This window comes from Impatiens glandulifera, chromosome 1 (genome assembly GCF_907164915.1).
Source record: "Impatiens glandulifera chromosome 1, dImpGla2.1, whole genome shotgun sequence".
Classification (NCBI taxonomy): Eukaryota; Viridiplantae; Streptophyta; class Magnoliopsida; order Ericales; family Balsaminaceae; genus Impatiens; species Impatiens glandulifera.
This window is the reverse complement of record NC_061862.1, coordinates 30644579-30658821: the sequence shown is the minus strand read 5'-3', so window position 1 is coordinate 30658821 and position 14243 is coordinate 30644579.

Sequence of the window (14243 nt, the reverse complement as noted above, 5' to 3'; positions counted from 1 at the left end):
CAACCTTAGTTTGTGAGTTAGAAATTTTCTTTTAAAATAAAACATTATTTTTAAAAGATTTCATTGATTCCTGACAGCTTTTGAAATTAATTACAAATAATTAATTTCGGGGTTCAATTTTAAATATTCCATAGATTTACATTAATCAAATCACAATTTGATTTTTTAGAAATCTTTTAGTTTATATTAATTAAATATAATTAATTTATAAGATTATTTATTTTGAAACAGAGTTGCCATTTGATTTTTAAAAATCAATAAATGTTGGCACACGAATATAAACGTATTGACTAAAGTTTTCTTTTAGTTCGTAGTTTGGTAATACTCAGGAAAAAGCTTTCAAGCTATATCCTCTATACCTGTTTTAAAAATGGTCTCTACTTATAAAGTTGACTTTTGAAAATCGATTGTATAACGTCTGAGTTTTAACCAATTATTCTTTTAGTCTTAGTCATGCTTCAAGGTTTAGCGTTATTTAAAATACTGAAACAAAAATATTTAAATGCTGGTACCTTTTGCTGATGATAACTAAGGAGAATTGTACCTGAAGAACATCAATATTTTAAAAGTGTTAGGTTTTTGAAATAAACACCAAACATGCCTTACATAAAAAATATTTTTTTGGGAAATATCTCAAAAATGTTTTGAAACTATTTTCTAATTTTTTGGGATTTATAGAAAATGGTTTGGGTTTCAAAATTATATAAATAATTTTGTATCTTTAAAAATGGAACCAAACAGGCATAACATGAGTCCCAAGCCTAGGTTCGTTTTTATCGGTTGGGGTCCGGAGACCCTCAGTCTGGGTGTTAAGGACTTCCGGTCCTAGGTTGAAATTATCAGTCTATGTGTATATACCTCTCGGTCCTGGGTTAATCCTGGTCTTAGTTTCTCGTTCGAGGTGTATAAACCTCTTGGTATTGGGCTAACTCTAGGCTAAGTCCTTCTGTCCTAGATTAGGGAGCTTTCGGTCTCTAGGTTGGGATTCTCGATCCCAAGATCAGACCTCTCGGTCCTAGGTTTGGGATTCTCAGTCCCAATGTCGGATTTTTTTTGTCCTAGATGAGAATCTAAAGTCAGATCTCTCGGTCCTAGCTCAAGAACATCGGTCGGACCTATCGGTCGTATTGAAATTCTTGGTCCTCTGTCTCGGTCCTAAGTTTCGGTTCGGACTGAGCATCGTTGGTCGGATCTCTCGATCCTAGGATAACAAGCCTCGGTCCTCAAGAACACAAAAGTATTGGTTTTTAAATTCATTTTTTAGCTCTCTGAATCTTTGATCCAAGAGCTTGGGTAGCTTCACAAAGCTCTTAGGAACATGTTGATCATCATCTCAATGAATCGCACTAAATGATAATAAATTTGTTCAAAACAGTTTGTGATAAAAAAAATCAGGTTTTTGATTTTAAAGTTGTTTTGATGTGTAAGGAGTTATCAAATAGCTTCCTTATACTACATATACTTGATTTGTACTAAAACAAGAAAACTGACTAATTGTTTGAAACAATTCAAGAACTAAAAAATTTCAATTATTTTGAAAATTTTATTTTTGACCAAATATGATTGGGATGGATCAAACATGATCCAAACAATTGCACAATAGATAAGGACGACAATCATCTTTGATTGATTCGAAATGTGAAATGATCACCTTACCATAGTGTTCATTTCCCCTACATCTATAGGCATGAATCATTCATTTTCGGTAAGTTGGATGAAGAACAACCAAAATACCATAAATTGTTTTTTGATGATTTAGTCAACTTGAAGCACTCAATCAACTTCGGGAGGCTATAAATAACCTCTCTCAATAATTCTGAAACCAAGAGATCAAGTCTCTAGTTTCAAAATCTGGATTTTTAGAAAATACGCCATTAAAACTCAAGCTTGTTGGATTTTTCGAAATTATGTGTAAGACCTTAAAGTCTACATCTGTAGACATGAATCATTCATTTTCGGCAAGTTGGATGAAGAACAACCAAAATACCATAAATTTTTTTTTTGCTAATTTAGTCCACTTGAAGCACTCAATCGACTTCGGGAGGCTATAAATAACCTCTCTCAATAATTCTGAAACCAAGAGATCAAGTCTCTAGTTTCAAAATTTGAATTTTTAGAAAATACGTCATTAAAACTCAAGCTTGTTGGATTTTTTGAAATTATGGGTAAGACCTTAAAGTTTGGATCTGAGTATTCCCAAAGCTTTCCTAAGGCCTAAGGAGTGTTCTCCAATTCTTGGTATGCTTCCAATCACCCTTTAATTCATACTTCTAGTTGAAGAAATTTTGATTTCCATTTCCACAAGTTTGTATCTTGTCTAGTTGTTGAATTTTAGCTCAAAAAGCTTCCCAACATGTTTATAATGATGTTGGGAAACTATTTGAATCATGTTTGATCCATCCCGATCATGTTTGATCAAAATCAAAATTTTTAAATAATTGATAATTTTGAGTTCTTGAATTGTTCCAAATGAACAACAAGTGTTCATGTTTTGGTACCAATCAAGGATATGAAATATATAAAAAAAACTTTTAGTAAGCTCCTAACACCTCAAAACAACCTTAAAACCAAAAACTCAATTTTGGCCATAAACTGTTTTGAATGAATTGATCATCACCCAAGTCGATTGATACTTTGGGACGATGTTTTAAATGTTCCTAAGAGCTTTGCGAAGCTACCTAAGTCCTTGGATCAAAGATTTCAAGCCTCCATCAAAATTACAAAACCTTTAATTTTGATGTTCTTGAGGACCAAGAAATCTAACATAGGACCAAAATGTCCGACCAATGTTCTTCATCGAGAACCGAGAGGTACAACCGATGTTCTTCATCTAGGACCGCAAGGTCCAACCGAGAATTTTTACATCCGATCAAGAAGTTAGACCTAGGAGAGGAGTCTCGCACCCGACCGAGAACTACTGAACCCATGAATGATGACTTCCACCTAGGACCAAGAGGTCCAACCAAGAACTCAGACCTAGGACTGAGGAAACTCGCACACGACCGAGAACTCCCGAACCCATGACCGATGCCTTTTACCTGAGACGTATGACCGAGAATTCTGGAACCTGACCGATAATTCTAGCTAAGAACCGAGAGGTCTTAGCATCCCCACCGAGGGTCTTCCACTCCCCGACCAAGGATCCTGAATTCGGACTGAGGGGTCTTCGACTTAGGACCGAGGGCTCTTAGCCCCCGACCGATAAAATAAAGTTTGGACCTAGGACACCAGTCATAAGGCCTACTTGGTTCCTATTTTCAAAATTTTAAATTATTTTTGTAATTTTGAAACCCCAAACAATTTTTTAAAAATTCCAATAAATTAGAAAATATTTTCAAAATATTTTTAGAATATTTCCACAAAAGATATTTTGACAAATACTTATTAAGGATATATTTTTAAACCCTAATGTCTTTTTAACTGATATTCTTTATGTATTTTCTTCTCTAGTCGTCATCAACAACATGTACCAATATTTAAATAATTGTTGTTTAAATAACGCTAAAACATACACATGCCTATGACCAAAAGAATAATCGGTTAAAATAAAACGTTATAAAACCGATTTTCAGAAGCCAAATTTATAAGTAAAACTGTTTTAATCGGGTATGAAGGATGAAACTCGAAAGCCTTTCCCGAGTATCGCCAAATTACGAAATAAAAAACTCTAGAAATTTATTGTTTTTCAAAAATTAATTTGCGACTTTATTTTCAAATAAATATTCTTTAAATTAATTTTTTTAATTAATTTAAATAACTAATTTCTAAAAAAATAAAATTATAATTTGATTATAGAAAATTCTCATAAATTTGAACACAAAATTAATTTATTTTTTACTTAATTATTAAAATTGTCTGAAATTATTTAAAAAATTTTTAAAATAATATTTTATTTTAAAAAAATTCCTAACACATAACTTATGTTGAAATTCTCGAACATCGAGCTTCCACGAAATCAAAACGATTTTCCGGTGTTACAATTATTATTTGTAAATATTAATGATTAAAAATAATACATTTATATGATAAAAAAATAATTATTAAATAAAGAAAAAGATAAGATAAAATTTTAAATTTGTAGAATTTTTTTAGTCAAGTTCGTGACCCTTATCCTTAATAAAAATTAATTAACCTACTTCTTTTTTATCTTTTTAGATAAATATGAAATTTTTTACAAAATCTTACAACAAATTTATAAATTGTAAATAAAAAAAATTAACAAACTTTCTTTTCTTTTCTTTTTTTAACTGTTTTGGATAAACTTGTTTTTTTTTTGTTAAATAAGAAAACAAATTGTTAGATGGTAAATAAATATAAAAATTATTTCAATTTAATGGATAAATTTAGTATTCTTTCTTATATATATTTATGTTATTTATTGAATAATTAAAAAAATTTGATTAAAGTTTACTAATTTATATAGATTACATAAATTAAAATTAAATTGCGTGAATATTGCGTGAATAAGGCTAATTACAAATATTGGCACTATATATATTGTAAAATACTTAGAGCAAAATTTAAACAAACATTGAAATTATTTATTCAAGTGCTTCAATAGAGAAGAAATGATGAAAAATTCTTCTTTAACTTTGATTTTCTTATATTTTATTATGTTGTCAGGTTAATCTCTCAATCCAAAATTATTAATTCTTTTTTAAAATGATATTTTTAATAATTCTAAATATTTATAATTGTTTTTCATGCATATATAAATTTATTTTAGGTACGATTACATTGATATTGGCATCTGACGATGGATTAAGAGGAATAAAGAGAAGTCAGAGGGCGTGCAAAATAATTTGTCCTTGGAAGTGCATATTTTTTGTATCAAAATGTATTGATGGACATTGTAGTTGTAGTTAATAGGTTGAATTGTCAAATTTGATCGAGAGACAAAAATAAATAAGCATAATAAAAAGATATTATAATATTTAGAAATAATTGAAATTTAATGAATGTTTGGTTATTTTATTAATAATAAAATAAAATATTTTATCACATATTTTATTTTTTAATTATTAGTATGGACGGATGCATATTATAAAAAGTACACATTAAGAATAAAAAATATCAAATCAAACAAATAAAGAAAAAACAAAAAACCAAACAAATCTAAATACGATCAAAGAAAGTCCGGAAGGTGTTTGAGTATAAAAAAATTCGAAGAGAGAAGATATGAAGATTCTAGATAGAGAATATATTTTTGTTCTTAGAAATTTCTATACTAGTGATTTCTCATCTTTTTAGCTTTCATTTTTCTATGGCGGATGACTTGGAAATCAGTTTGGGTCACGGACTATGACTTAAATTTCTTTATAATTAAAAGATAATCTCGATCATCTCTTTCTGAATTTAAATCTGTTAAACTAAAAATGAACTAAATTTAATTAAATTCTTTTAGAATAAACAAAATAAAGTCTATTAGAACAACACTTATATATATTTTCATTCAAAAATAAAATATGAACTAGATTGAAATAATAATTATAAAGAGGGGTTTGAATTAAATTTTGATATATATATATATATATATATATATATATATATATATATATATATATATATATATATATATATATATATATATATTAAGTTGTGTTTGTGTTTAATTAATGTAGTGTGCTATTAAATAAAATAAAATATATTTAAAATGGTTAATAGATGATGAATCAATTTATAAAATTTTAGAATTTGAAAGTATATTAACAACTTCTCTCTTGTTTTGAATTAGACTGGTATTTAAAAAAAATATAAAAAAATATTACTTGTCAATAAAATAAACTAACTTAAAATAATAAAATTAAATAAATAAGCAAAAGATAATGCATGTTTCCAATCATTAAAACTGGTAAACCCAAATCAAGTCAGATTTCAACAAAACATTTCTTATTTTGCTAAATTAACTATCTAAATTTTCCAAATGAGATACCATCAACTTGTTTTTGCTCAATTAACTATCTAAATTTTCCAAATAAGATACCATCAACTATATTATCAATTTTTAATTCTATAATGGTCTATTTCTCTTTTTCCACCAATATTTTCTAACAAATTATGAATAACAAAACACTTATAGGAATTGATTTCAATTTAACGAATAAATATTATTAAATTTATTAATATATAAATAATTAAAAAAGACGGTGATTTTATTTAAATCAATACACTAAAAAATATTTCTTAGATCTTAACAAAGTACGTATCCCAAAAATCCACAGGGTAATGATATATAGATAATTATAGGCATTTGAAAAATCAACTCCTATTTAACATGAATATCAACCCACTATTTAAGATAGTCATATACAAATGACTAATAATTAATGCAATTTAATACGACATAAAAATGAGACATGAAAGTTATAATAATTTTGCATGGGAGTTACTAACAAGTAACATTTAGGACGATCATATGTATATGTCGTAAGGGGCTATCCACAAATAGATTCTAGTGAAAGCTGATGAGCTTATCACATAGCTTACATAAAAGTAATATTTAGGGGGATCATATACAAATGATCGTGGTACCATCAACATATGAGTTTATCATGTTTGAGATTTTGGAAATTCACCTATTGATAAATAGGATTTTGAGATACCTATCGAGAGATAATGTTTTGCTTTAAGTACCTATCGAGAGATAATGCTTGGATACATATTCAAGAGATAGGGTTTGGATACCTATCGAGAGATAAACATTTAATACCTATCAAGAGATAGGATTTTGGTACCTATCGAGAGATAGGATTTTGGTACCTATCAAGAGATAGAGTTTTGGTACATATCTAGAGATAGGGTTTGAATACATATTCGAGAGATAGGGTTTGGGGACACCTATCAAGAGATGGGGTTTTGGTAACTATCCAAGAGATATGGTTTGGATATCTATCAAGTGATATTGTTTTGGTAGGATCATGTATGTATGATATTTGTGTTTGTCGACAAACAATGCTCAAATACCTATTGAGGGATAGAGTTTTGATACCTATCGAGAGATAGGGTTTTGGTACTTATTCGAATGATAGGGTTTTGGTAGGATCATGTATGTATGATCTATATATCTATCGATAGACAACACTTGGATACCTATCGAGGTATAGGGTTTGGATACTTATCGAGAGATAGAAATTGGATATCTTAAAGTGTCTACAAACGTCTAAAAATGATAAACATCTTAACGCATTAATTCGACTCGATGATTTTCGCCTCATAACTTACCTTCCTCTCGAATCCCGAGTGGGACGAGGAACTAAAATGATAAGGCTAAACTAGAGTCTAACTTAATATCGATTTCATTAAATCCCGTGGCTTACCTTCCTCTCGAACCTCGTAAATAATACCGTACCGTAATATATCTAAAATATCGATTTTTAAAGTATACCGAAAAAAGGTAAGGTATGATACCAATACCGAAATTATTGGTACGGTAAAGGTATGAGATTTATAAAATTTTGGTATATTGAGATATACCGAAATAGTATTTATAAGTTAATATATATATAATAATTATAAGGAAATAATTAAATAAATTTGATATTAATTTAATTATAGAAATATAATTTTTGAATAATATCAAAATATAATTATACTGAAATATTATTCTATATATGGCTCTCGACCTTATCGATGAGATTGATTTTTTTTAAGTTAATATGTTTTTTAGGTATCAAATGTATAATACTGATACCGTACCGAAATTAAGGATACTAAAATTAAGTTAAGATAAATGTATTGTTAGATAAATTAGACCGGTTAAATAAGAACTTAATAAAATAAACTTCCTGTGCAGGAATGGTTAAAGAACCAGGATCGGTCAAGTAATCCAACCGGTCAAGAATCCAACCGATATGGAAGACAAGACCGGTTAGAAAACAAGGCAAAAGATGTAACCAAAAACCGGAAGTCATCCGGTTAACCTGAAGCTATGAAAAACCTGAAGTCATCCGGTTAACCTAAACAACCGGTAGACATCCTAAACCAAAAATGCATCTAACCGAAAACCGATGAAAAGACTATTTGAGAAAGAAGCCAAGAACATCAAACTAAGTACAATCTACAAATCGGTGCAAACAGATACTTTGAGTATCTGTGGAAGATGATACCAAAGAAACAGACCATAACATTGCCATATCCATACAAGTTTGAGGATACTCTGCAGGCTGCAGAAGACCTCCCGACAAGATCTTTCCACTCTAGGATAAGTCAGAGGCGAAACCTTCCAGGTGCAGGCAACTGTCCAACCGACAGTTGCTATATTAAGTAAAAGACAAACCTAGCCGGTTTGACCTACACATTGGAAGCCTAAACTGCCAGGTCTGAAACACTGAGCCTCTGCTCAACCAATCAGATTCAAAGAAAAGAAATGTGACCGTTGTCACATTTCACCTATAAAAGAAGGAGCTGAAGAGGAGTAAAAGCAGTTACAAGTTACAAGAGACAACAATTAAGAGTTTCAACAACCCAAGTTACAAGTTGTGTTTATATCTCTAAGATTAAAGAGCTTAAGTGTGCATTTGAATTAAGATTACAATTTCGGTGAGAATTGTACGAGTCTTTATCGAGCAGCAAATAAGTCTCGATCGGATATTGTGTTTGTGTATTCCTTAGTGAATATCCTTCTCACGGTTTCGAGAGGAAGGGGTGACGTATGAGTTTTATCTCCGAACATGCATAAAAACCTGTCTTGTTCTTTACTTTCTGTCGGCTTTACATTCTAACCGATTTACACTAACCGACTCATACCGCCCTAACCGATTAAACATTACTTAAACCGACTTACTGAATCCCAAACCGACCCACTAAACTCCAAACCGGTTATTGTTATTGTCTGTAATTCAATTATTGTTTCATTGTCAAATCTAGAAATTGTCTAGATCTGATCTTAAACTTTTGTATTTTTTCCCTCTTTTGGGTTTTTTTAATGAAATGGCACTAAGCTGTTTTCCCAAAAAAAAAAAAACTCCAAACCGGCTTTACTCAAATCCGGCCTTATTCATCCTGTGTGCGTGTTACTTCAACCTGAAATAAACCACTTCCGCACTTGAACTCGGTTCAAGGGTTTGTGACAGTTTATGTAGTATTGAAACTCCGGTGTTAATCTCTAATCGGATTAAACACCAACCGTTGAGTGAAAGGTGTAAACCGGACAAACCCCGGTTCCTCAGCCCTGACCTAGATCCTAACAATTGGTATCAGAGTAGTTAGTTTCAATACTCAAGCAAACATGACTTTCGAGAAGCCTTCAATGCTAGAAGGTGATGATTTCGTCAACTGGAAGATACGCATGCACCTGCACTTAATCACTATGGATGATGAGATGCCGTTCATCCTGTCTGAAGGACCGATAAAGATTGATAAAGACAGGGAGGATTGGACAAAAGATGATAGGAGAAGAAATAATCTGGACAACCATGCAAGAAACCAAATCATCAACGGTCTGGACAGGAATACCTTTTGTAAGGTTAGAGATTGCAAGACCGCAAAGGAAATATGGGAAACGATGATTCAACTCAATGAGGGAAATGAAAGAACCAAGGAAAACAAGTTAATGGTGGCTACCCAGAAGTTTGAAAACATTAAGATGAAACCAGGAGAAACCATGAGGGAGTACAGTGACCGGTTTACAGATGTAATAAATGAGTTATCAATTCTTGGAAAGAAGTATGATAACAAGGAAACTATCATGAAAGCGTTAAGATCTCTTCCAAGCGCATGGGATATAAAGACAATGGTGATGAGAGAATCAAACTGCCTAAGCAAGATGAAACTACACGATGTATTCGAAGATCTTAAGGCATATGAGTTTGAAATGAGATCTAGGATCGAAGATGAAGTATCAGCCTCAACCTCCACTAAAGCCTTAGTCACATCCATGGAACCAGTTGCTCCTGCACCGATCAGAACTGCTGAACAGTTCACCGAGGATGCTATGGCAATGCTTGCACAAAAGTTTGGCAGATTCATGAAGAGAAGCCAACCGATAAACAACAACTATAACTACGTTGATAAATCCAATGTTAGATGTTATAATTGCAATTGTTTGGGACATTTCAGGTGGGAATACAGAAAACCGAGACGGGATGACCGGAAACCGGATGATCAGAACCAAAGAAACAACCACTCACAAACCGGTGAAGGAAGTGAAGTTCAGAAAGCACTGATAGCCGATGATGGAGGAAGCTTATGGGCTCACAGTGACAACGATGATGAACTCACCCGTCTCATGGCAAACGAGGAACAAGTATTTGATTCTCCTTGTGAAGAATTTACGAAAGATGAGTTACTTAATGCACTAAATGATATGGTAGTAGAATATAAGAATCTATTAACCTTAATACCAACCCAACTCAACTTTAGAACCGACCCCATAGCACCAACCTTATCCGAACCTAAAACCAATAGTATTCAACCTGATGATACCTTAGAAACCGAGGCAGCACCTGAACTATCCTCTGAGACCGAACAGCTCGAGGAAGTTCAAGAGTTGACCGAAGAGGAAGATGCCCGAACCCGGTATCGAATAGCCGCATGGAAAAGATCCAGTGAAATGGTAAACCAGTTGTCTAAGTATAAAAGACATCCCAAATGCAAATTTGGTCTTGGATACAAAAACAACAGATTCAACAACCAGAACCGTTCCGACAAGACGAAGCTCACAAAAGACAATCTTCCCTTTGTAAGATTTGTCAAGAGCTCTTCAACCGACGATAAGGAACAAAGTGACTCAAAACCGGAAGACGAAATAACCCATGTAAGCCCAACTGATTCCGAAAAATGGCTTCATCCTGAGAGAAGGAAAGCCAACCGGCCCAAAGATAAACAAACCGATCCACGACCACATAGGATAAACCAAAGGCCACCACCAAATAAGGCACTCTTACGGAAATAGAAAGATGTCAAACCGAGTACAGGAAAACTAGTTAAAACTATAACCGGGAAAGTTGTCTGACTTATTAAAGTCTGGATACCTAAGGGACTAATCAATTGTGGATCCAAGTAAATGTGGGTACCAAATAGTTGTAAATATGTATATTTTGCAGGATATGAAGAAACGGCTAGGAAACTCTGAGTGGTACTTGGACAGCGGTTGCTCCAGACACATGACTGGAAACAACAACCTTCTAACCGACATTAAAACAGAAACCAGTGCAATGATTGTTTTTGGTGACAACTCAAGAGGTAGAACTGTGGGCAAGGGTAAGATTGTCCATGGTAATTTAACAATTGATAATGTACTTTTACTTGAAAATTTACATTTTAACCTGCTAAGCATTAGTCAGATGTGTGATGCTGGATATACTATAGAATTTCTTAAGCATGCATGCTTACTTAAAAACTCTCAGGGCAACATAATACTAACCGGAAATAGGTTAGGAAACATATACAAGGTAGACTGGAAAAGTGAAGTAGAACAACCTATCTGCATGGTAGCTAAAACCGATCAAACCTGGCTATGGCATAAAAGACTAAATCATCTAAACCTCAAAACCTTAAACTATATGTTAGATAAAATTAGACCGGTTCACAGAACTTAACAAATAAACCTTCCATGCAGGAACAAGGAACCGAACCGGTCAAATAAATGAACCGGTTAAGAAGATTAACCGGTCAAGCTATTAAACCGACCAGGAACATTCGAAACATGACTGCACAAAGAAAGGATCGGCCAAAGCTAAAAACCGGAAACACCAGACAGCCGATCAGCTAGAAGACAAAGGAATAACCGGAAGATGTCCGGTTAAACCAATTACACCGGAAGCCATCCGGTGAAAAGCCATATGACCGACCAGCACAAGAGGTTACTTTGGGTATCTGTTGAGAATGATACCAAAGGAACAGACTGAACATTTCTATATCCATACAAGTCTTAGGAAAGTCTGTAGGCTGCAGAAGACAGTCATACAGGATCTTTCAAGTACAGACAATTGTCTAACCAACAGTTACCACATTGAGTAAAAGACAAACCTAGCAGGTTTGTCTTACACACCGGAAGAACAGACTGCAAAGTCTGTAGAGTTGACCGCCAGGCCTGAAAAGATGACCGCAGGGTCTGAATCACTGAACCTCTGCTCAACCAATCAGATTCAAGAAAGCGAAATATGACCGTTGGCATATTTCACCTATAAAAGGAGCAGCTGAAGAGGAGTAAACGTGGGACACAATACGCGACAAGGGATATAGTGAACAATTAACTTACAAGTGATAAGATTGTGTTCTCTCTAGAAAGCATAAGTGCTAAAGTTGAAGTGTGTATTTTACAATTTCGGTGTAAATTGTAAGGGTGTTATCGAGCAGGAAATAAGTCTCGATCGGATTGTATTTGTATTCCTTAGTGAATATCCTTCTCGCGGTTTCGAGAGGAAGGGGTGACGTAGGAGTTTTATCTCCGAACATCCATAAAAACCTGTCTTGTTATTTACTTTCTGCCAGTTTTATTTTATAACCGACCTATACTAACCTATCTACACCGCCCTAACCGACTCTACACTATCCAAACCGAATCACCAGGTTACAAAAACCGACCCATCAATTTTCAAACATATATCATCCAGAACCGGTTCTGCCTATCCTAAGAGTGTGCCGCTTCAACCTGAAATAAACCTCTTCCGCGCTTGAACCTGGTTCAAGGGTTTGTGACAGTTTGTGTAGTATTGAAACCCCGATGTTAATCTCTAACTGGATTAATCACCACCCTTTGAGTGAGACGCGCTAACCGGCCCAACCCCGGTCCTCCAGCCGCGACCTAGATCCTAAAAATTGGTATTAGAGCAGTTAGTTTCAATACTCAAGCAAGCATGTCTTTCGATAGGCCCCCTATGCTAGAAGGTGATGATTTTGCCAACTGGAAGGCACGCATGCACCTACACTTAATCACCTTGGATGATGAGATGGAGTCCATTCTGACCGAAGGACCGATAATCATTGATAAGGACAGAAAAGAATGGACAGCTGAAGATAGGAGAAGAAACAACCTGGACAACCATGCTAGAAACCGGATCTCCAACAGTGTGGACAGAAACACATACTGCAAGATCAGAGACTGCAAAACCGCAAAAGAAACATGGGACACGGTTATTCAGATTTATGAGGGAAATGAAAGAACTAAGGAAAACAAGGTAATGGTAGTTACTCAGAAGTTTGAAAGCATCAAGATGAAACCGGGAGAAACAATGAGGGAATACAGTGATCGGTTCACTGGTGTGTTAGATGAGCTAGCAACTCTTGGTAAGAGGTATGACAACAAGGAGGTCATCATGAAAGTTTTAAGATCTCTTCCAAGTGCATGGGACATAAAGACAATGGTGATGAGGGAATCAAACTGCCTAAGTAAGATGAAACTGCATGATGTATTCGAAGATCTTAAGGCATATGAGTTCGAAATGAGATCTAGGACTGAAGAAGAAGTCTCAGCCTCAACCTCAACCAGAGCACTGATCACATCCACAGAACCGGCTGCACATGCACCTGCACCTGCACCTATCAAAACCGCCGAACAGTTCACAGAGGATGCCATGGCGATGCTTGCACAGAAGTTTGGGAGGTTTATGAAAAGAAGCCAACCGACAAACTACAACTATGGTGATAAATCCAATATAAGGTGTTATAACTGTAACTGTTTAGGACATTTTAAGTGGGAATGCAGAAAACCGAGGAGGGATGACCGGAAACCGGATTACCAAAATAACCGAAATAACTATCAACAAACCGGTGAAGGAAGTGAGGTTCAGAAAGCACTGATAGCCGATGATGGAGGAAGTTTATGGGCTCACAGTGACAGTGATGATGAACTCACATGCCTCATGGCAAATGAGGAACATGTATTTGACTCTCCCTGTGAAGAATTTACTAAAGATGAGTTATATAATGCATTGAATGATATGGTAGAAGATTATAAGAACTTGTTAGCCTTATTACCTAAGCAACTCAACTTTAGAACCGATCCTATAGTACCCATAATGACAGAACCGGAAATACATGTCCTAACCGAACCAAAGGTCATAGAACCTGATAAAATTACTATCTTAGAAACCAAGTTAGAACCTGAACCATCACTCAAGACCGAACAGTCTAGTGAACCATTTCGAGAACTAACCGAGGAGGAAAATGCCCGACTCTAGTATAAGATGGCCGCATATAAGAGATCTAGTGACATGGTGAATAAGATGTGTAGTTACAAAAGACACCCCACTTGCATGTTCGGTTTAGGATACATAGACGATAGATCCAAAAACCATAAACCC